This window comes from Calonectris borealis, unplaced genomic scaffold (assembly GCF_964195595.1).
Source record: "Calonectris borealis unplaced genomic scaffold, bCalBor7.hap1.2 HAP1_SCAFFOLD_58, whole genome shotgun sequence".
Lineage (NCBI taxonomy): Eukaryota > Metazoa > Chordata > Aves > Procellariiformes > Procellariidae > Calonectris > Calonectris borealis.
Genome location: NW_027441464.1, coordinates 632,621 through 655,924, shown reverse-complemented (window position 1 = coordinate 655,924; position 23,304 = coordinate 632,621). Strand labels below are relative to the sequence as shown.

The following is a 23,304-nucleotide window of genomic DNA, read 5'->3' as shown; positions in this document are numbered from 1 at the left end:
CTTAAAATGTGCTCTTTTGCCCACTATACCTTGGAGGGGCGGATTCTGTCCTTTTAAACATTAAAAAAAAAAAAAGAAATCAAATCTGTGAATAAGTGTAGGTGGGGCGCCTGAACTGGTGAAAGGCAGAGAATCTCTCTCTGATATCCACAAATAGCAGAACTGTTGCAATCCTGACCTTGAAATACAGAGACGTTAATGTTAAATACTGGCAGCTTAAGAACAGTCAAGGTAGAAAAAATACCTTTTTCCCCCCATCAGCCTTCTTTTTTTTTTTTTTTCCTTTTTGCAATGTAAAGTTTCTAATTTTCTAAATATTGATGTATTTGAAAGTTTGTCATATCCTACCTCGTTTATGACAAGCGTGTGGCAGATAGGACTTTTCTGCTTAGAGAGATTGTGAGCTGGAGAGCGGAAAATGGTTTTCTGGAACAAGTGTGAAAGGATAAATCGGGATAAAAAGGCTTGTATACCCTTTTACCGGTTGAGTGGTATGAAGATTCCTGGAATGAAATTCCTTCTGGCTATGAAGGAACTGTGAAATGTGACCAAAATAAAGTTCTAGAAGTCTCAAGCCCCTTCATCCCATTCTGCTGTCAGAGGAATAACTCTTATGCTCCTCAAGGTTTCTTGACTTACCAGGAAGCACAAGTAGGAGGTCGTGGTCTATGTGGCTGCTGTCCCCACCGCTCCTGCTGGGGTATCCAGCTGTAGAGCTTCTGAGTACAGGGAGATCTGGAATCGGCACCTGTCAAAGCAGAGGCCAGAGAACTTAAGAACTAATTAGAATCTAACCTAACCCACTGTTTTATCTGCAGAGCCATTCATTTCTGAAGAAGGCCCTCTTCTGTGCTACATGTGATTTTTTTTTTAATTATTATTTATTTGTTTATTTCCTGCAGACTGAGTCAGAGAGCACAGTAATTCACAGGGTCTCACGCCAGTCCTCACGCCAGTGAAGGCTGGCTGTTTCATGGGTATAACAATAGCCCGTAACATAGCGACAGCTTCTGACAGAGACGTTAGCAGCATCTCGAGCACGGCAAGTCTGCCGTGCCAAACGGATTCCTGCTTTGTCAAGTATACACCAGTTTGTGGTAAATACGTTTTGTTGTATTCTCCTCCCGTCGACTTCATGTGATAGTTCAATTCAGCTCTGACTCTGCTATCCCGTAGAACCTCTTTTAAAACCCAGGCTGTGTGCTAACAGATGAACTAGAATGTAGCTGAGCAACCGTGGAAATGCCACTGACTGTCTTGCATCTTCAGGGAGATCGTTTCCTTAGGAGAGGGATTATATGATTCCAGAAGAAGTCCAGGAAACCTGTTTTACTTGTTGGTAGTTGTTAATCCTGTCTCGATTGCCTTTTACATATCACATTTCATTTTGGAAAATGTAATGCAGAGAGAGTAAGATCTTCCTTTCTTTTTCTTAAGTCCCACCCAGGCCATATCTCTCCTTTATTTTGGCATTCCAGCAGTAAGCACGCCACTTTGAAGTGTCTCACGTTGACCTGTCGTGCTGTCAAGAACCTGAGGGGCGGCACCAGCACTGGGCTTCTGACCTGCAGACCCACGAGCGGTGTCCTTGCTCATCCGGCCGGGAAGTTGTGATTGAGCACGTTTTTCTCGTGACACGGCTCACGTGTGATATGTTAGGGCGTAAGGCAAAGCCAACGGCTGTTTGCAGCCCCGCTCGCCCCCTGCAGCTGCCCCGGCCCCAGCCCCTCCCCTGGGGCCTGTCCCGCAGCCCCAGGCCCCCCACGGCCTGTCCTGGCAGCAGCGAGCGGGGCCTCGGGCGCGCTCCATCCTCCGTTAATGCGGGTGCCGCCAGCGCGGGGACGGAGCGGTGCCTGCAGGAGCTCCTGCAGCAGGAGGGGCTCCAGGCTGGGGCCGGCTGCGGTAATGACGGTTCTTTCCCTCTCCCAGAGGCCGCGCTGAGGGCTCGGTTGTCCGATCCTCCCCCGGGGATGTCGTTGGCTGCATCTGGCTCGGGCTGAAGGTGAAGAGATGGGAAAAAGGTGAAGCGGCTGGAGAAGGACAGGAAGGGGATCTGGCTGGAAGCTGCCCCCGGCTGCCGACAAGAGGCAGATGGCCTCTCCGGGTGAGGAAGGGTCCCTCTGAGTATTCCTCAGCAGACCAGATCGCCGACATGCACCGCGGGGGGCTTTTGCCTAACCAAAAGTGCGGTTCGGCCAGGTAGTGTGTGTGTCTGTGTGCGTGCGTGGGGCTGTGTGTCCAGGAAGCCTCATGTTGTAAGAGCTGAGAGAGGCAGGACAGAAGTGTCTGAGCTGTAACATTCTCCTGGCAGCACGGAGAGCGGGAACTGCGGTGAGTCCTGGGCCCCTGGGGCCGTATCGCCCCTCTTCTGCGTCCGGGTCCCTGCCTGTGCCCCTGCCCCCCCTGCCTTTCCCTCACTGGTGTCACCTTTTTGCTTCCCTGTGCCCCTCTTCTTCTGTCTGTTCTTGTATCCTGCTCCCTGTTCCTCCCTCTCCAGTTTCCAAGCCCCTCTCTTTCTCTGCCATTCTACCCGCCTCTTTGTTTTTTCTTGCCCCTCCTCTGTCCTGCTCCCTGCCCCTCTTTTTTTCTTCCTCTGTCTCTGTCCTGCAGCCCAGCGCTGTTTTTTTTCGTTCTCTGCCTCTTTGTCCTGATCTGCATCCCTCTCTGTCTTTCACAATCTCTCTGGCCTCCTCCCTGTCCTGCCTTTTCTCTCTCTGCTTGTGTGTCCCCCTCCCTGTCCCCGTCCTCCCCCCTCTCTCTCTCCCTCCTTCTCTTTCTCTCTCTCCCTCTGTCCTCTCACCATCTCTGGGTTTTTGGTCATTCTGTACCCCACTGTCGCTGTCCTTCTTCCTGTCCATCTCTTCCTCTCGCTGTCCCTTTCTGCTGCTCCCGGACCCCCTTTCTTTTTCAGTCTTCCCCCATCTCTCCACAGGGCTCCTGACCCCTCTCTTTCTTTCTCCATCCCTCCGTGAGGCTCAAAATCCCGGTCTTTCTCTCTCTGTCGTTATTCTTGTGTGTCGCTCTGTCCTGCTCCCTGTCCCACCGTTTCTTGCTATGTCCCTCTGTCCTGCTCCCTGACCCTGTTCCTTTTTCACTCCCTCTCTGTCCTGCTGCCCACCCCAGATTTTTTCTCCATCTGCCTGCTGCTCCCTATTCTTATTTTTCTTTCTCTGTCCTGCTCCCTCTTTCTGCCTCTCTTCCTCTCTCCCTGCTGCTTCTTTCTCCACCTCTGTGCTGCTCTCTGGCGTTTTCTCCTCTCGCTCTGCCTCTGTCCTGCTTCCTCTCCCATCTTTTCTGTCTTTATTTCTCTGTCCCACTGCCTGTCCCATCGTTTCTTGCTATACCCCCCGTCCAGCCAGCTCTCCCTTTTTTCTGTTCTCTCTTCCTCTGTCCTGCTTCTCGGCCTTTCTTTCCTCTTCCTCCACCTCTGTCCTCCAGGCCATGGCTGTTATTTTTCCCCTTGGTCTCTTTGTCCGGATCTGACCCTTTCTTTATTTCTTAGTCTTCTTTGTCCTGTTCACTGTCCTTCTTTTTCTCTCTCTGTCTGTCTGTCACGTTCCCCATCCCCGCCTTTCTCTGTCCCTCCTTCCTTCTTCTCCTTCCCCCCTTCTCTATCCCTCTGTGCTGCTCCACAGCCCTACTTTTTCTTTCTCCATCTCTCTGCAAGAATCCTTTTCCCTGTTTTTCTTGATTTCTCCATCTCTCTGGCCTTTTCCCTGCACCTTTCTTTCTCTCTCAGCTCCTCAGTCTTTTCCCTCATCTTACTTTTCTCTTTCTGGTCCTTCTCCCCACCAGCTTAACCTGATGACCAGGCGTCCCTGTGCTCTGGTATTTACCCGTGTCGTGGTTTAACCCGGCGGCAGCTAAGCGCCACACAGCTGTTTGCTCACTCCCCCGCAGTGGGATGGGGGAGCGAATCGGAAAAAAAGGTCAAACTCGTGGGTTGAGACAAAGTCAATTTAATAGGACAGAAAAGGAAGGGAAAATAATAATAATGGTAAAAGAATATACAAAACAGGTGATGCACAGTGCGATTGCTCACCACCTGCTGACCAATGCCCAGCCAGATCCCGAGCAGCAGCCCCACCCCCCCGGCCAAACTCCCCAGTTTTTTGTTCAGCATGACGTCATACGGTACGGAATATCCCTTTGGCCAGTTTGGGTGAGCTCTCCTGGCTGTGTCCCCTGCCAGCTTCTTGTGCACCTCCAGCCTTCTCGCTGGCAGGGCGGTCTGAGAAGCTGAAAAGTCCTTGACTTGGTGTAAGCACCGCTCATCGAGAACTGAAACATCAGTGTGTTATCAACATTATTCTCGTCCTAAATCCAAAACACAGCACTATACCAGCTACTAGGAGGAACGTTAACTCTATCCCAGCCGAAACCAGGACAACCTAGCATTGCCCTAGGGAAGATCTGTGTCTGTAGGGCTAGGGATCATTTGGGAGCTGATCTCCTTATGTAGACGGTGGAGCTAGGCGTAGCGAAAGCAGGGGTTGTTCTCAGCTGGTGCTCTCTGCATCTTGTTGAAAGAGCAGGCTCTGGGCCTTATTTTGAAGGAAGGTCTCTTGTTCTGCGCTTACTGCTGCGAGGGAGGCTGCACAGGAGTGGTGTTGGGGTCTGCAGGGATGGGTGGGACCTGCTGTGATTCCTCGTACATGTGAACTGGACTTCTCTTAAGGGACTTGAATGAAACCAGACTGACTGCCTATGGTTTTCTTCCCCAGCTCCAATTCCAACCTACGTGCTTTGTGCTAATAAACAAGAGACCCTGAGCTATTTTCCAGATGTCAGTGGCTGCCGGTTCGCAGAGAACATGGCTTACTCAGGTGACGGTGCAGTTGGTCTGTGATCAGGGATGTGTACTTGCATGATGGGGCTTACATGAACATTTTCTGGTCTTGCTACTTCAAAGGCCTTCTTTTTTCTGGAAGTTTTTAAGACGGCATTTCTTATTCTGGGGTTCAGACTGGAGTTGGACTTTATGTTGAACAGCTGATATAATGGGGTCCGTAAAATGTGAGAGCGCGCTGCTTTTTTGCTGTTGTTTTCTAACACTGTCTGAACTTTGGTAAGCAAGAGGAAGAGTGGTTGAAAGAGCCAGTTCTTTGAGAGTAACGCGTGCCTGTAGTGTGCCTGTCTTTGTATGGTGAGGGTTTCCTCCTGCAGTATGAAATTGCTGGGCTGTGAGGCTGTATTGGAGTAGCAGAGGTAAGAAGTGGCGTCTTTGAAGGTAATGAAGCTGTAGCAAAACAAGCAGGAAAGCTAGTTTCTTCCTAGAATGCTGCCTGACAAAAATAGTGGCAAGGAAAGGCACTTGCAGTTGGCTTTTTTATGCAGTCTTCATACGGAGCTTTGGATATTGCTTGATTTCTGGGAAGCAAGACAGCAGCGAGGAAGGAAAACTGGGGCTTGTCTAAACGGTTTCTTTGCCGTAGGCAGGGTTCGAGCCTTTGTGCTAGCACAGGTCTTAACTACAGTTTACGAACACAGAAAATGAGCTGTCTGTAAGGAAGGTTTCAGTAGAAGTAAGGCTCAATTTGCTAAATTGGCTCCTGTGTATGTGATGCAAATAAGAGATGACTTGGCAGCGTTTACATCTCAAGTGCCGTCGAGGTCTTTTCAGGGGTACTTCTGGACTGCAGGTCGTGTGCCTGAGTGGTCCTGAGTCCCAGCTCCTGCCAACAGTTTTATCTCCTGGAGATACGTTTCATTTGGACTCATTTTCTCAGCTAAGTCTATCCGAGTCTTACAGACTTGGGCCCCTTGGGATGGTGCTGTTGTAGTTCGAGGGCTCAAGTGGCACTGTTTGGTTTACCGTTGCTTTGCCAAGGCAAAGCCCATTGCAGGATAATGGTCCCACAAAAAGCCTGGCACTGCAGTCTTCTCGGTAGTCGTCTGTAGCCTTCACGCTGCCAGGCTGTTGCTGCTGTTTCCTCAGAAGTAAAATTCACCCTAATCCTGGGACGTCTCTCCTGCCCTCTCTGGACAGAGTAATCGCTGGTCATTCATGAACTGGTCATGCTCTGCCTTCAACCTAGGCAGGGTATTTTCCCGCAGTCCCATCTTTTTCTGAAGTAAACATCACAGTTGTTATAATCATGAAAAAGCTGAATTTTTTTCTTCCTTGTACAAATACTGCTTTGTACAATACTTTCTTCATTTCCCTGTTCTGTGTTGGTAGCTCTGAGCATTTAATCTGGTCTACCTGACCCTCCTGAACCCCGAAGCAGTGTTCTGAAGGAGACCTTATTAGGGATTTCTTCAACACTGTTAAAATAAAAGCTGCTTGCTCTGCTGTAAATTGGGGTGATGGAAAAGGCCGCTGTGGTTTTTGAGTCTTTTTATGCCTTCAATTTTTTAGATCGGCAGGGAAAACTTCTGTCGGGCTTTCTCTTTGTGTGCATCCTGGTGCCTTTCTCGCCAGCTTTCTTTGCCAAACGCGGGCTATTGCTTAAGACTTCCATCAGAGGTGAATGCCTGTCACACAGCAAGGGTTTTTGGGTATCGGACGAGAAAACAGCAACGGCCTACAGACCAAGTCTGATCAACCTCATTATAATAACATAAGTTGACAATCAATATAATGAAGCCTGAGCGGAGCAAGCTAAGCATGAGCAAAAGAGAGAAGGGGGAATCTCACTTGCCGTGTAGGCAAGGTACAGCACCGTTAAGGATTAATCTTACCCGCTGATGAGCAAGTTGGGGAAATTGTCGACCTGTCGTGTTCTCCGTCATGACGTAAGGACACCTCCTTCGCTGGGCAGCACCCCTGGACCAGCCAACGAGAGCTACCCCGAGTCAGTGTTGGGGCGCCTTATTTATGGGATCGCGCCTTCTCTGTTCCGTGGTAAGACTGACAGGTTGACGTAGACACGTCCTTTACGTACAAAGCTGGACGTGTCTCAGAAGGGCTGGCGATCCGCAGGGAGTTACATGCAATTGGTCACAGGTTCCTGTGTGCGAGTGGGTCCGTGCCGCTGTGTGAGCAGCGCAAGCACGCTATGTAAGCGCTTTCCACTGTCCCCTGCCATACCTGAGGCCAGGAGCGTCTCGCCACACTCCACCCCTTATGGGGTGGGTAACGGCGTGATCCAGCGGTTGGGGTAACAGCCCTGCAGAGTGAGAGCGCGAGCCTCTCTTGCCTCTCCACGTGCGAAATGGCTGGGCGGTGAACGGAGAGGTGGTGGAGGAGGAGGAGGGCTTTCCCAAGCGGGAGGCAAATGCGAGATTAATCCCTATCGGTATGTTTGATCGTTTGCTTCTAGGACATATGGCAAAGCAAAGCTTAATCACAATCCAAACAAAACTTCTTAATGGGCTAAAGAATATTACACTGATAAGAGTTTTTGTTACTGTGTTTTGCAAATTTACAGATGGTACCCAACTAAACAGGTCAGAAAGTGAAACTCCACCGGGAGGTATTGCGATTTGATGTATCGTTTGTAAATGTTTGGAAATGGCACGGACGTTGTGTTCGATTTGCCGAGATTGTTAACATCGGTGCCGCAGGTGGTGTGAATCGATGCTCAGACACCTCCTTGTTGCAGGGTAAGCGTATCAAGTACGAGACGATTTGTCCTACTATCAAAGCTCAAGAAGAACTTCCCTGTTGCAAGGCTGAAGTGGCACCTACTGTGCGATTGCCTGTGGCTTCCATGGTAGCGGATAGATTGTTAAGAGCTCCTTCTAGTTCGTTAACCCCGAGTCCAGGAATTAAGGGTCTGATTAAATGTCTCCATCTGGAATCATGGGGGGTTCCTCATACTGGGGTGAAGAGGTGGAGGGTCAGATCTACGCATGCGGCAGGGGCTGCGTTAACGCCCCCACCTCCCGCTGCACGAATGACCGCAGGCAGAGGCGCTGTGAAACGAACATCAAACCTTTAATGACTTAAGAAAGAAATAGAGAGATGGGCGAAGGCTGGGGCAGGTCGCATGTTGCAGGGATCCGTGCTCCACGCCTTCTCTATCAGCCTATCAACAGCGGTCAGGGGGGCGTGGAGCACTTTGACCCCTGGCGTCCCTCAGGGTTCTGGCTCGCTTGGTGGGCACGTTGTTGCCGTCAGATGCCCTGCGCTTGCTGCTGCCTGCTTGCTGCCTGCTGCTGCCTGCCACCGCACGGTCCCCACCCGGCTTCCCCTCCCGCAGGGTTTTTGAGTGTTTTACCACCCGGCACACCACCATCTTCTTCCTCTTCTTGGGTGGCGTGTTGTCCCACGGGGAGGTCTCTTGTGTCTTGGGGGTGCCGGCTGGCGCGGGGCGCTTGGCCTGCTGGCCGCCCGCCTCACCCGATCTGGGCACCACCCGGCGGGAGACGATGCCCAGCGACAGCGGCAAGCAGGTCAAAACCACCCGGGGCTGCCTCCGCAGCGCCTCCTCCGCCAGTTGGGCCATGTGGGGCGGATGGCGCTGGGGGGCAGCCACGGGGCTCAGCAGAGGACTCTCCAAGGGACCCTTCAGGGGATCCTCCGGAGGACTCTCTGGGCAACCCTTCAAGGGACTCCCCAAGGGACTCTCCTCAGAAGTCTCCACGGGACGCTCCGTCAGCCCGGTGGGGAGGACCGCTGCCACCCCGCCCTGCTTCCCCTTGAGGTCCAGCAAAGGGGAAGTCGCCACCCCTGAGAGGGGGTCGGCGTCCCCCAGCATCGCTGCCGCCACTCGGCCCATGGGGCATTCGCCCTCTGCCTCGTACTCTGAGAAGTCGGGGGGCTGGTTGGGGAAGGCGGTGCTGGTGAGACTGTCGGAGATGTCGAGGACATCAGGGATGGTGTCCTCGCTGTCCCCCAGCCCCGCCACTGACGCTGGCTCCTTGGGGCAGCTGCCCTCTGCCACGCACTTGGAGAGCTCATTGAGGAGGGCGGTCAAGGTGCAGCTGTTGGGCTCATCAGGGGTGGCATCCTCGCTGTCCCCCAGCCCCGCCACTGACGCTGGCTCCTTGGGGCAGCTGCCCTCTGCCATGTACTTGGAGAGCTCGTTGAGGAGGGCGGTCAAGGTGCAGCTGTTGGGCTCATCAGGGGTGGTGTCCTCGCTGTGCCCCAGCCCCGCCACTGACGCTGGCTCCTTGGGGCAGCTGCCCTCTGCCACGTACTTGGAGAGCTCGTTGAGGAGGGCGGTCAAGGTGCAGCTGTTGGGCTCATCAGGGATGGTGTCCTCGCTGTCCCCCAGCCCTGCGGCTGCCGCTTGCTCCTTGGGGCAGCTGCCCTCTGCCACGCACTTGGAGAGCTCGTTGAGGAGGGCGGTCAAGGTGCAGCTGTTGGGCTCATCAGGGGTGGCGTCCTCACTGTCCCCCAGCCCCGCCACTGCCGCTGGCTCCTTGGGGCAGCTGCCCTCTGCCACGTACTCTGAGAGGTCGGGGAACTTGTTGAGGAGGGCGATCAAGCAGGGGCTGATGGGAACTTCGGGAACGTCAAGGACGGTGTCCTTGCTGTCCATGGTGTCGAGCCAGGTGAGCGTGTCGGTGATGTCCACGGTGAAAGACTGATCGTCCTGAAACTGCAGGTTGTCCCCTGCCAGCTCAGGAAAGGCCTCGGCAAAGGCATCTGGCCCCAGGTCGGGCAGGTCCAGGGGCTTCTCCGGGGCCTCCGGGATGGTCACCCCTGCTGAAAAAGCAATCAAAGCCAGCCCAACCCCGGGGCAACGCAACCTTTCTTAGGCACGGGACACCCGCCTGTGGGCTCTGCCATCCGCCAAACCTCACCTTTGGGCTTTGTCTCGGTTCTGCTGCGTGGCAGAGCTGGGGCAGGCCAGTGGGGGCTGGCGGCAGGAACACTGTCCTCGATGACCACCACGTCATTGTCAGAGGCCTCCAACGGCTGCTTGGTGCTGCCGGGCAGGGTGTGGACCACAGGGAGGCCCTGCACCCAATGCTGAGCTATCAGCTGGCGGGGCACCAGCGTCCCCGTCACCACCTGCTGTCCCCAGCCATAGGCAGGGGGACAGGGAGCAGCCACGGGGGTAAGCGGCACCACACCGGGGAGCTGCACCACCTGCCCCGGGGCCCCCCGGGGCCCTGGCACCCCCTGCAAGGCGGTGTCCTGGGCCAGCTGGTAGGTGACGGTGTGGAGCTGGGCAGGCTCACAGGACACCGGCAGCCCTGGGACAGGGGGCAGCACGCCAGCAGTGACCGGTGGCAGCATGGCCAGGGTGGTGAAGCTGACGCCGGGCACCTCCGACGCCATCGGGAGCCAGAGAGGGAACCTCTCTGTTAGGGGAAGCGAAGAGAGGTGATGGGGTGAGATATTGGTGGGTAGCATGGGTTGGGGGGTTACCCAGAGGGCAGGAGCACCAGGAGGAGCTGCTGTACCTGCCGTGGCGGTCGGTCAGTGTGGGGTTTGTTTGGGGCAATCGGCGTTCCGGGGGGGGTCCGTCCCCATGGCGATCATTATGACAGCGCCTGCTTCAGCCAGCCTTGCGCTGGTTTCATTTTTCACACCACAGCAACTTCCCATCTCAGTGGTTTCCCATCGTGTGCTGATGTCCTGTCCTCTATGCTGATTTCGCATCCCCACTGTGGTTTCCCATCTCAACGATGGTTTTTTTTGGGAGGTGATTTCCGTGTCCAAGGGGAAGGGATGGGACCAGCACCGCTGGCCCTGCGATGCTGACGTGTGCGCGCTGCCCCATCTTCCACTATGGTGGAGATGGGAGGGGGCCCTGGGGCACTTTTGGGTTGTTTTTGTCCTCCCCCCTCTCTGGTCTGGGCCAGAGGTCAGGCTTGGTCTTGCTGTTGGGGAAGCGAAGCTCTGTGACGTTCATGATGTTGGACATTAGGAGAAATTTCTTTACTGAAAGAGTGGTCAGGCCTTGAACAGGCTGCCCAGGGAAGTGGTGGAGTCACCATCCCTGGAAGTATTTAAAAGACGTGTAGATGAGGCGCTTGGACGTGGTTTAGTGGGTATGGTGGTGTTGGGTTGACGGTTGTGCTCGATGATCTTAGAGGTCTTTTCCAACCTTAATGATTCTATGATTCTATGTGGCCCTTCCTGGGGAGCGCTGGTGGGGCCGTGCCGGGTGTGGAGAAGCATCGTGGGGCAGTGGGCGGGCGTCCTTCCCTGCGGGTCTGTGAGTGCAAGGGCTACGCCGGCGGTTAGCGAGAGCTGCAGGGAGCCTTCCCCTGTGCCCCGGGCTCAGCCGCGCTCTGGGAGTGTCCCCGACGGATGCTCAGACCCCAATGGAGGCCAAGGAAGAGATGTCGGAGGGACCCGGAGCCCTGCAAGCCTCAGGCTCGAGCTTGACGGGAGCTCCTGGGGCGCAGGGCGTGCCGCTGCACCCAGCAGACCCCTGCCTGGAGCTTGAGTGCCGTGACGCGGGAGATGTGGAAGGGAGAGGTCTCCTCCGACCCTGCAGAGCTGCGGAGGGAGAAGGAGAAAACATCGGGGGGTCGAGGAGGAGCCCGCATCTCCCCTGCTGTGGGCAGCACACCCGGCCCATGCCCACCGCTGACACAAGCCGGTTGTGGATGGGGTGGAAGTGCTTGGTGAGCCTGACGGCGAAGATGACGTTGGGGATGAGGAAGAAGGAGCAGCATCCCAGGCCGAAGCAGGTGGCATTCTGCAAGGAGAGAGCATGCTGGGCTGGGTGGGGAGAGGCAGCCCCCGGGGTCTGGAGGGGCTTGGGGAGCCTGGCGGTGGCTGTTCCCAGTGGTGTGGGGGAGTCAGGGCTGCCATCGGCCCCGGCTGCCCCCAGTTCGTGCCAGTGTGGCCAACCCAGTGCAGGTCTTGCGCAAAGAACCGCAGCTTCTTCCTCGTGAAGCAGCCGATGTCCTGGGCAGAGGGAAGGCAGCATGGAAGGCAGGCGTCGCGCTTCCCAGCCTGGCTCCAGCCCCGCTCCAGCCAGCCCAGACTGCGGGATGAGTCAGAGAAGGGGGTACAAACTGTATGAGGCATCTTCCGTGTTTATAACCCTGCGTGGGCTGACATGCAGCAAGTGTTTGAGACTGTCTTTACTCCTGAGGAAAGAATTAAAACCTGGGAAACAAATCCAGGAGGCCTGTTCCAGGGTTTCAACACATCCTCGGTAAAGAAATGCTTCCTCGTGTCAAGTCTGAAGCGCCCCTGGCGCAGCTTTGAACCATTCCCAGGCGTCCTGTCCCTGGATCCCAGGGAGAAGAGATCAGCACCTCCCTCTCCACGTCCCCTCCTCAGGAAGCTGCAGACAGCAACGAGGTCGCCCCTCGGCCTCCTTCTCTCCAAACGAGACAAACCCAGAGTCCTCAGCCGCTCCTCAGAGGACATGCCTTCCAGCCCTGCCACCAGCTTGTTGCCCTCCTCTGGAAACACTGAAGTACCTTAACATCCTTCTTAAACGGGGGGGCCCAGTTTACGGGATTGCATTCCTGTACGATGTTCCCCCCAGTAAGGGAATGCCATTAGTACAGCTATAGCTAATTGTTTCAGGACGTGCTATGTCAGCATTCATTTGCCTCACGCAGCGTTTGCAGAGAGGAAAGCGTGGTCTTAAAATGCACTGGCTACCAGTTCATTTTCAAGCATAGCTCAAAGCATAGGTTTGAGCTCGTAAATCCCCTGTGGTTTGAAAGCTTTGCTACTTAAAGGCAGGGGGCACTCATGGCAGGGGAGTTCGCCTCTAGCCTCGCTCTGCCCTGCTGATCCATCAGATCCACGTTTGGACACGTGCAAGGGCCTGTCTTGTCACGCTCGGCTTGCATCAAAACGTTGAGATTCTTTAACTGAACAGACGTAGTCTGGCAGCTTTCTGCACTCATTGCGCCAGTTTTCCAAACTAATTACCGTGTGTGTGCTAGAAGATTGTTTTTCATAGTTACTTTTATTAATTAAAAAAAAAAAGGACTTCTTTTTATCTGAACAGCGTCCTCAGTGATTTCCTGACACCGACATTCCCAGGTGGTTTTAGGTGGGCGTATAAAAAGCAAAATCTTCAGTGCTTCTTTGCAGCTGTCTTACAGGGACTCTTTAAAGACAGGCAGTTGCCTTTTGCTGTCGGATGGCCACCTGGCCAGCCACCTCCTTGCCCATATCAGCATTATCAGCCACAACCTTCCTCTTCCCTAAATGCCTGCAGAATTCATTTAAAAACTCAGCGACCTTTATTCACACGCCTGGAGAGAAAAGCACATCCCCACAGACAGCAGTGCCATGAACTGCATCACGCTGACCCACCAGTGTTCTGTCTCTTGTAGCTTTTTCAGTGTCTGGGCTGATTTGGCGCTTTCTCCAAGGAAACTTCCACAGTGGAAGCTCAGTTACTGCCAGCTGTGGTTATTTTCCTCCCTCGGAGGCAGACACCCCTTCTGAAAACGACGAGGCTGACGCCACCAGCTTCACGTTCAGAGCCCACCCACACCGCGCGTCCGTTGCGCAGCGGCCGGTGGAGGGCTGGATCTGCTGTCGTGACTGCGTGGAGCTGGACTCCAGTAGGCGACTGATGGGTGAAAGCCTCATTAACACATCTCTCAGGCTCCACCCTTCACGCTTTGATGTCATCAAATGAACAAAACACTGAAGTTCATTAAACAGGTCTTTTAAATTTAGATTGCAGAAAACCATTGTTCCAGAAATCTAGGTTTCCTTGTCCACGTCATATTCTGGATTCATGGCACCCTTGAGCCAGAAAAGGCTGTATGCATGCTCTCAATGTCTCTGCAAAGTTCATGCAGGGGGAACTGAACCCCTTCCTTTCACCTCTGGCGTCACCATAACCAAATGTGTATGGTACAAACGCCCTTATTTACGTACTCTGAACGTACATACCAATTTTGGCACTAATGTACAAAATGACAAGAATAGTACCTGCCTCACTCTTTCAGTACTCAAAATACTAAATGCTAAAGGAAAAAGAGATTTGCCAGGGTTTTAGATAAGATCTGAACATCTTCCCACCAACTGAGGTAGGCAAGTAACTCTCAGAAAGGTTAAGTCACAAATGAGCTCTGAAAGTTTTACCCTGCGGCTGAAGCGCATTTTGTATCCCGCATAAACACGGCCAACTGCGCAGCTCGGTTTCAGTGGGAAAAGGGGATGTGATGGCGATAGCAGCAATGGACACTTTTTACAGTTTGGAAGAGTCGTCGTTTGCCTCGCTGTGCTTTGGGCACGGATCCAAATGTTCTAGGTCTGAAAATGACCAACGTGTCCATCACAGCGGTGTCACCTCCCCTCACATGTTTTTCAAAGCCTGTGCTATGTCCATGACGGTCTATTGGCACCGTCCGTCCCAGCCCGTGGCTCTGGTTACACTGGGGCTGCGGCTGCCGAACTCACCCCCCTGCACCCCCGGGGAAGGGTTTGTGTCCAGCCAGATCAAGTCCCTGGCCCTCCTTGCTGCGTGGCCTCACGGACGTTGGGTCTGGCACAGAGAGGGGACGGCTCGTAGGGGCGGTCTCTGGGCTGCGGGGTTGGTCTCTGCCACGGCCTGAGAGAAGAGGAACAGCACTGGCTTTGCAGAGATGCTGCAAGGGGCCCCAGTGCTTTGGGGCACCCACTGGTGTCCTGCCAGGCGTGGGAAGGGTTCTTGCCCGCGAGGTCGATCGGGCTGCGGGCGTTTTGCCACTCTCGGAAGCCCCTGAGTTGGCTCCAGGCTGAGGGGGAACAGGGGTTGGGCATCTCCTGGGCGGCACAAGCAGCCTGTGGGACGAGGAGGCGGGTCTCGCTCGCACGCTTAGGGAAGAGCCGATCGCCAGCTTGGGGGTCAGGAAGGAATTTCCCCCCGGGGCAGATCGGCACTGGTCCCCGGGGGTTTTTTGCCTTCCTCTGCAGCCTGGAGCACGACCACTTGTCAGGGCTCCTCCGGTCCCTTTCGGCTGGGTCACTGCCTGCTGCTCGCGCACCACGAAGATGGCCTGTCGTGCCCTGCGTCTGGGGAGGGGAAGGATAAATGAAATCATGAAATGGATGAACGAAATGAAATGAAAGCATGAAATGAACGAATGAAATGAAATGAAAAGAAATGAAATGAAAGAATGAAATGAAATGAAACACATGAAAGAATGAAATGAAAAACTGAAATGAAACAATGAAATTATGAAATGAAACAAAAGAATTAAATAATGCAATGAAAGAATAAAATGAAAGAATGAAAGAATGAAATTATGAAAAGAAATGAAATAATGAAATGAAATGAAAAAATGAAATAGGGAAATGGAATGAAAGAATAAAATGAAAGAATGAAATGAAATTATAGGTGGAAATGAAATGAAAGAATAGAACGAAAGCATGAAATGAAAGAAATGAAGGAATTTATTTCTTACTTATTTCTTATTTATTTCTTGTCATCATTTCATTCGTTAATTATTTCATTCTTTCATTTCATTTCATTTTATTTCATTTCATTCTTTCCATTCCTTTTACTTCATTCATTAAATTTTTTCATTTCATTTTTTCATATCCTTTCATTTTTTAATTTCATTCTTTCATTTAATTTATTTCACTTCATTCTTCATTCACGAAATGATGAAATGAAAGAATGAAAGAATGACAAGAAATAATGTAAGAAAGAAAGAATGAAAGAATGACAAGAAATAATGAAAGAAGGAAAGAATGAAAGAATGACAAGAAATAATGAAAGAAGGAAAGAATGAAAGAATGACAAGAAAAATGAAATGAAAGAATGAAATGAAATAATGGAATGAAATAAGGAAATAATGAACTGAAATGAAATGATCAAATGAAATTATGACATGAAACTAAAATCATGAAATGAAAATAATGAGATGAAATGAAAATAAATGAAAAAATGAAATAAAAAGAATGAAATGAAAAAAATGAAATTCAATGTTAGATGTAAATTAAATGAAAAAAAGAAATTAATCAAAAGAATGAAATTAAATGAAAGAATGAAAAGAAAATATGAAATGAAATGAAAGAATGAAATGATATGAAATGAATAATGAAATAATGAAAAAAAAAAGGAAATAACGAAATAATGAAATAATGAAATGAAATAATGAAAAACGAAAGAATTATTTGAAAGAATGAAATGAAATGAAATAAAAGAAAAATGAAATAAAATTAAAGAATGTAATTAAATGACATGAAATGAAATGAAATAACGAAATGAAATAACGAACTGAAAGAATGAAATGAAATGATGAAATAAAATCAAATGAAATTAAATGAACTAATAAAATTAAATGAAGTAATGAAATGAAATCAAAGAATGAAATAAAATTAAATGGAAGAAAAATGAAATGAAAGAATGAAATTAAACAAAAAGGAATGAAATTAAACAAAAAGGAATGAAATTACATGAAAGAATGAAAGGAACTGAATAAATGAAATGAATGAAATGAAAGAAGAATGAAATGAAATGTAAGGAAAGAATGAAATGAAAGGAAATGAATGAATGAAATAATGAAGAATTAAATAATGAAAGAAAAAATACTGAAATAATGAAATGAAATTAAATAAAATTAACTGTAATGAAATGAAACAATGGAAAGAAATTAAATGAAATGCGAGAAAAATTAAAGAAAAATTAAATTAAATGAAAGAATGTAATGAAATGATAGAACGAAGTGAAAGAATGAAAGAATGAAGGAATGAAAGAATGAAGTGAAATGAAAAGAAAGAAAGAAATGTAATGAAAGAATGAAATTAAACGATAGATTGAAATGAAATGAAAGAATGGAATGAAAGCATGAAATTAAAGAAATTAATGAATTTATTTCTTACTTATTTTTATTTATTTATTGTCAATATTTATTCTTTAATAATTTCATTATTTCATTATTTCTTGCCATTATTTCATTTTTCATTTCATCGTTTCATTTGAGTTCAGTTCAGTTTTTTATTCCTACTTTTCATTTCACTTCATTCTTTCATTTCATTCTTTCTGTCATTTCTGTCATTTCATTTGATTTCATTCTTTCCATTCCTTTAATTTTATTCTTTCATTTCACTTTTCATTTCATTTTTTTATTTTCATTTCAATTTTTAACTTAATTTCATTCTTTCACGTAATTTAATTTCTTTCATTCATTCTTTCATGAAATGATGAAATGAAAGACTGAAATGACAATAACGAAAGAATGAAAGAATGACAAGAAATAATGAAATGAAATTAAATAATCAAATGAAAGAATGAAATGAAATGAATGAAATAAAATGAAAGAACAAAATGAAAGGCTGAAATGATGAAATGAAATGATGAAACTAAATGAAATAATGAAATAAAATGAAAAAGTGAAAAAATGAAATAATGAAATGAAGTAATGACATAACGAAATGAAAGAAAAATGAATTGAAATTATAAAATAAAATCATGAAAGGAAATTAAAATCATGAAATGAAAATCATGAAATTATATGAAATAAAATTATGAAATGAAAAGAAATGAAAGAATGAAATAATGCAATAATGAAATGAATGAAATTAAGTTAAAAATGAAAGAATAAAATTAAATAATAGATTGAAATGAAATGAAAAAATGCAATTAAATGAAAGAATGAAAAGAAAGTATGAAATGAAACAATGAAATAACAAAATAATGAAATAACGCCATGAAGTAACGAAATAACGAAATGAAATCAGAAATGAAATGAAATGAACGAATGAAATGAGATTAAATGAAATGAAATTAAATGAAAGAATTAAATAATAACAGTAAATAATTAATAATGAAACAATGAAATAACAAAATAATGAAATAATGAAATAAAGAAATAACAAAGGAATTAATTGAAAGAGTGAAATGAAACAAAATCAAATTAAATGAAATGAATGAAATGCCATGAAATGAAATGAAATCATGAAATTAAATGAAATAATAAAATGAAATGAAACAATGTAATAAAATTAGATGAAATAATGAAATGAAATTAAATGAGATGAGATGAGATGAAAGAAGAAATGGAATTAAATGAAATTAAATGTAAATATGAAATAAAATTAAATGAAAGAATGAAATACTGAAATAATTAAATGAAAGAATGAAAGAATGAAATGAAAGGATGAAATGAAATGAAACTGAAATGAAATGAAAGAATGAAATGAAAGAAAAGAAAGACGTGAAAAGAAGAAATGAAATGAGATTAAATTAAATGAAATCAGATTAAATGAAATTACATGAATGAAGGAAATGAAATGAATAAATGAAATGAAATGAAAGAATGAAATGAAGGAAAACTGAAATTAAATGTAAGGAAAGAATGAAATGAAAGAAATGCATGAATGAAAGAATGAAAGGAAGGAATGAAATAATGAAATGAAAGGAAGGAATGAAATAATGAAATGAAAGAAAAAAATACTGAAACAATGAAAGAAATGAAAGAAATTAAATAATGAAATGGAACAAAATATGAAATGAAATGAAATATGAAATGAAGTTAAATGAAATAAGAAATGAGAAATGAAATGAGAAATGAGAAATGAAATGAGAAATGAAATATCAAATATGAAATATGAAATACAAAATGAAATGAGAAATGAAATGAGAAATGAAATGAAATGGGAAATGAAATGAAATATGAAATGAAATATGAAATGAAATGAGAAATGAAATGAAATGAGAAATGAAATGAGAAATGAAATTAAATATGAAATGAAATGAGAAATGAAATGAGAAATGAAATGAAATGAGAAATGAGAAATGAAATGAAATGAGAAATGAAATGAAATGAAATAATGAAATGAAATGAAATATGAAATGAAATGAGAAATGAAAGATGCGATGAGATGAGATGAGATGAGATGAGATGAGATGAGATGAGATGAGATGATGAGGAGATGATGAGATGAGATGAGATGAGATGATGAGATGATGAGATGAGATGAGATGATGAGATGAGGGTGGTGAAACACTGGCACAGGTTGCCCAGAGAGGTGGTAGATGCCCCATCCCTGGAAACATTCAAGGTCAGGCTGGACAGGGCTCTGAGCAACCTGATCTGGTTGAAGATGTCCCTGCCCACGGCAGGGGGGTTGGACTAGATAACCCTTAAAGGTCACTTCCAATCCAATATTCCAAACTATGCTCTGATTCTATAATTCTAGGAAATGATAAGTTGAAATGAAATGAAAGATTGAAATGAAGGAGTGAAATTAAATGACACAAATGAAATGAAAGAACGAAATGAAACAAAATGAAATTAAATGAAATAATGAAATAAAATGAAAGAATGAAAGAATGAAATAATTAAATGAAATATTGCAACAATGAAAGAATGAGAGACTGAAACAAAAAACAAAATGAAAGAATGAAATGAAGGAATGAAATGAAATGAAATGAAACGAAATGATGAAATGAAACAAAATGAAATGAAACAAAAGAATGAAAGGAAATGAAAATGAAACGAAAGAAATGAAATTAAATTAAATGAACTGAGATGAAATGACAGAATGAAAAGAAAGACGAAAGAATTAATTGAAATGAATGAATGAAATAATGCAATGCAAGAAATACTGTAATAATGAAAAGAATGAAAGAAGGAAACACTGAAATAATGAAACTAAATGAAATGAAACTAAATGAAATGAAACTAAATGAAATGAAACTAAATGAAAGGAAAGAAAGAAAATAAATGAAAGAATGAAATGAAAGAATGAAATTAAATGATAGAATGAAGTGAATGAAAAAATGAATGAAATGAAATGAAAGAATGAAATGAAAAGAAAGAATGAAATGAAAGAATGAAATTAAATTAAACGATAGATTGAAATGAAATGAATGAATGAAATTAAGTGAAAGAATGAAAGAAAGTGAAAGAATGAAATGAAAGAATGCAATGAAGGAATGAAATACTGAAATAAATGAAATGAAATGATAAAAGAATAAAATGAAGCAATGAAATGAAATCAAATGAAAGAGTGAAATGAAATGATATAATGAAGCAAAAGAGTGAAAGAACAGAACAGAATGGAATGGAATGGAATTAAATTAATTAAATTAAATTAAATTAAATGCAGGAATGAAATGAAATTAAATGCCAGGGGCTGTCCAAAGAGCGCCCTGCTGCAGCTGCAGCTGGACCCCGCCTGCCCTGGTGCCTCGGCAGCGTCCAGACCTCTTGGAAAACACCGTCAGGCCCCGCTGTGGGCAGAGGCGGGCGCCTGCACAGCCCTGCCCCGTGGGGAAGGACACAGGGGTAGGACGAAGCCCCGTGGGGCAGGACAGAGGCGCTGCCAAAGCCCTGGCTCCCTCTGCTCTTCCTTTCGGCCTTCCCTTCTGGTGACCAAAAGGTGACCAGGGGATGCAGGACGTAGAAACGCCCCCCATCCCCTCGTTCCCCCCATCCCCTCGTTCCAGCTGCCTGCACGCCCACCCCTCAGCCCCCGCCCGGCCAGCCCGGCCCCCTCCCTCCCTCCCTGCTGGCTGCCCGCTCCCTGCCCAGGCTCTGCTCGGAGGGCAGAGGCCATTCACAGGATGGCGTGGGCTTGGTTGGGAACCTCTCCCGCCCCTCGCCAGCCCTGACCGCAGCTGCCAGACCCCAGAGAGGACGGGGGCCAGCACCGCCGTGGGACGTGGCACCACGACTCACCGGAAAGTGGCAAGGCAGGAACCAGTGGGGCAGATGGGGATGAGGGAGGTCCTGTCCTCGCCGCTGCCTTCCTCCTCCTCCTCTTCTTCCTCCCCCGCCACCTCCGTCCCGCTGCTCAGCGCCCACAGCTGGTCCAGGGCCAGCGGAGCTGTGGGTGCACGGTGGTGCCACGTCTGCAGAGAGGAGAGGCAGGCAGTGAGCTGGAGGTGGCCTCCTTGGGGTCCCCCTGGGTCCCCTGTCCCCCACCTGCCGTTGGGATGGACATTGGTGCATCCAGCACCAAGGTCCCGGGGCCTGGGGCTGGTGCCGGGGTGTCCCTGGGATCCCAGGGACAGGGGAAAGGCAGCTGGGGTCTCAGGGTCTTACTGCAGCCTGGTGATCACCAGCTCCTCCTGGAGGAGGAGAAGGCGCCTCTCGCTCCTCTTGCGGCCCCGGGTCAGCCGCACGCCGGCGCTCAGCACCGGCTCAGCGTCGGTGAGAGCCTCCCTGCAGAGCAGAGCGCGGCGGGCATGAGCAGCGCCGCTGCTGCGGGGCCCGGCTGTGCCCGCGTGTCCCCGAGCTGTGGGGGAGCCCACCTGGAGCCGCAGCAGCAGTTGGCCTGGCCCATCCCGCCCGGGCCAGGAGGACCCTCACGGTGTGCGGTGCTCGCCGATGCCGAGGTCGCGGCCCAGCCGGTGCGAGCGAGGCGGGGAAGCGGGGTGCCGGTGCCGGGGCAGCGCTGCTCGGCCAGACCCTGCCTCCTCCCAGCGCCGCTCCGTGCCAGCACAGCTCCGTCCTGCTGGCACTGGTGGCCGTGGGCTCCAACGGACCAACGTTCCGACCCCAGCGGAAACTGGGGGGGCGGTTCTCTCCAGTATGTAAGATTCCAGACAGCATGAAGTACTGGCACAGCCTACTGAAGGCCCGCGGAGTTTTAAGAGGGAGCAAAATCAGTCCCGAAACGTGACCATATGATGAGTTCTTGTGGCCTTGGGGAACTGGGCATGGCAACTCTTTGCGTGGCCTTCACCTGTGCTCGGTCCTGCCTTCCGGTGCTCAGCAGCGATGGTCTTCACTCCTCTGTCAGCAGTTTAGTGGGGAAGCAGCGCCAGGGTTTCCAATCAGCAGCAATGAGGTGTTGCCATCTGCTTAGCAAGGAGGTCCCTAAGCCACTGTGCCTCGGTCAGGAGCGTGCGGCTTTCCCTGGATTCCCCGTGCCCTGCCTGGGGCATCCGCAGTCAGTCCCACCCTCTGTCCGCAGGTCTCCCTGGGCCACTGCCATGAGGATCACAAGGGCATCTTCTCTCTTTCCAACGTGGGACGGCTGCCGCTTGTTAGGGGGCAGGGAGAAAGAGGATGAACCCTGGGGACAGAGCCCAGAGACGCAGTTTCCGCAGAACTCCAGCTCTATCTTTTCTTCCCTAACTCCAACTGTTTAATGCCAGCGCAGTGTTCTGTGCTTCCTGCGTTGCGCAGTGCGCATCCCGTGTTGACTGCATCCCATCACATGAGGGAGCCTCTCTCCTCCGCCCATCCCAGCCAGATCTCACACCTACAGGACAACACACTCTGTAACTAAACTTTAGCTTATGAGCTCATTAGGAAAGAAAACAAACAAACACAGCAAACAAGGGCTCGATCCCCTTTGTACAGACTCGTCTAACACTTACATTCACTCGTTCACCACTTAATTAACGAGGTTTCTAACTCAAAGTTCTCTAATTTGTAACTCCCAACCTGGAACTCCTGCACCCGTGTACTGCTTTTTGCTGGGATAAATTTCCTCACAGTAGCTTGGGCGGGGCTGTGTTTTGGATCTGTGCTGGACACAGTGTTGGTAACACGGGGATGTGTTAGTTATTGCTGAGCAGCGCCTGCGCAGCCTCAGGGCCTTTTCTGCTCCTCGCCCTGCCCGCCAGCGAGCGGGCTGGGGCTGCACAAGGAGATGGGAGGGGACGCAGCCGGGACAGCGGACCCCGGCTGACCAAAGGCATCTCTCACGACATAGGACGTCGTGCTCAGCAGTGAGACTAGGGCTGGAGGCTGGCAGGGGCTGCCTTGCTCGGGGACTGGCTGGGCAGCGGTTAGTTGGTGGTGAGCAATTGCCTTCTTTTGCATCACTTGTTTTCTTGGTTGTGTTTTCCTCCCTCTTTGTTGGTGGTTTTTTTCCTTTTTTTTTTTTTTTAAATTATTAATCTGTCTTTATCCGAACCCACGAGTTCTCCCACTTTTACCCTTCCGATTCTCCCCCCATCCCACCACAGGGGAGTGAGCGAGCGGCTGTGTGGTGCTGAGCTGCCGGCCAGGGATAAACCACGACAACCTGTGAGCAAAACAGTTACCTAGCCGACGGGGAGAGTGCTCGTCCTTCCTCCTCCGTCACGCTGCGGGCATCCCCTGTATCACACCGGGAGGCACAAAAGCCTCAGCTCTCCGGCTGCTGCTGGAGCCACTTCGCGAGCTTTTCGGGTGAGCTGAGGTATTCACGCCGCCCAGCGTGGCAGTTGATCTATACCACCGCCACAGCGAGGGGTTCTGAAGAAACTGCCCGACAGTCATTGCACAAGGACGACGGCTGCAGGGGACAGCAAGCTGCAGGCGACAGGGGCTGCATAAGGACCTTTAGCCCTTCCTGGCCACCGTGCCCTGCCTGCGTGCGGCCCTCGCTCTGACCTCATGGCGCTGCTGCCAGCAGACGTGGAGGAATAATGGGTGTGGGCAGCAGGACAGAGGGGGAGTGAAAAAGGAACAGGGTCAGGGAGCAGGACAGAGGGACATAGCAAGAAACGGTGGGACAGGGAGCAGGACAGAGCGACACACAAGAATAACGACAGAGAGAGAAAGACCGGGATTTTGAGCCTCATGGAGGGATGG

At 48.8% G+C, this 23,304-nt stretch overlaps 2 long non-coding RNA genes across 2 annotated transcripts; both read left to right on the top strand.

Moving 5' to 3' along the window:
• Positions 1 to 1,610: 1,610 nt before the first annotated feature.
• On the top strand, positions 1,611 to 4,125 carry LOC142076492 (uncharacterized). Its single transcript, XR_012671195.1, has 3 exons — positions 1,611 to 1,662; positions 1,930 to 2,331; positions 3,796 to 4,125. It is a non-coding gene; the product is annotated as an uncharacterized LOC142076492 (long non-coding RNA).
• A 10,160-nt stretch (positions 4,126 to 14,285) lies between these two features.
• On the top strand, positions 14,286 to 17,979 carry LOC142076491 (uncharacterized). Its single transcript, XR_012671194.1, has 2 exons — positions 14,286 to 15,463; positions 15,509 to 17,979. It is a non-coding gene; the product is annotated as an uncharacterized LOC142076491 (long non-coding RNA).
• Positions 17,980 to 23,304: the final 5,325 nt, after the last annotated feature.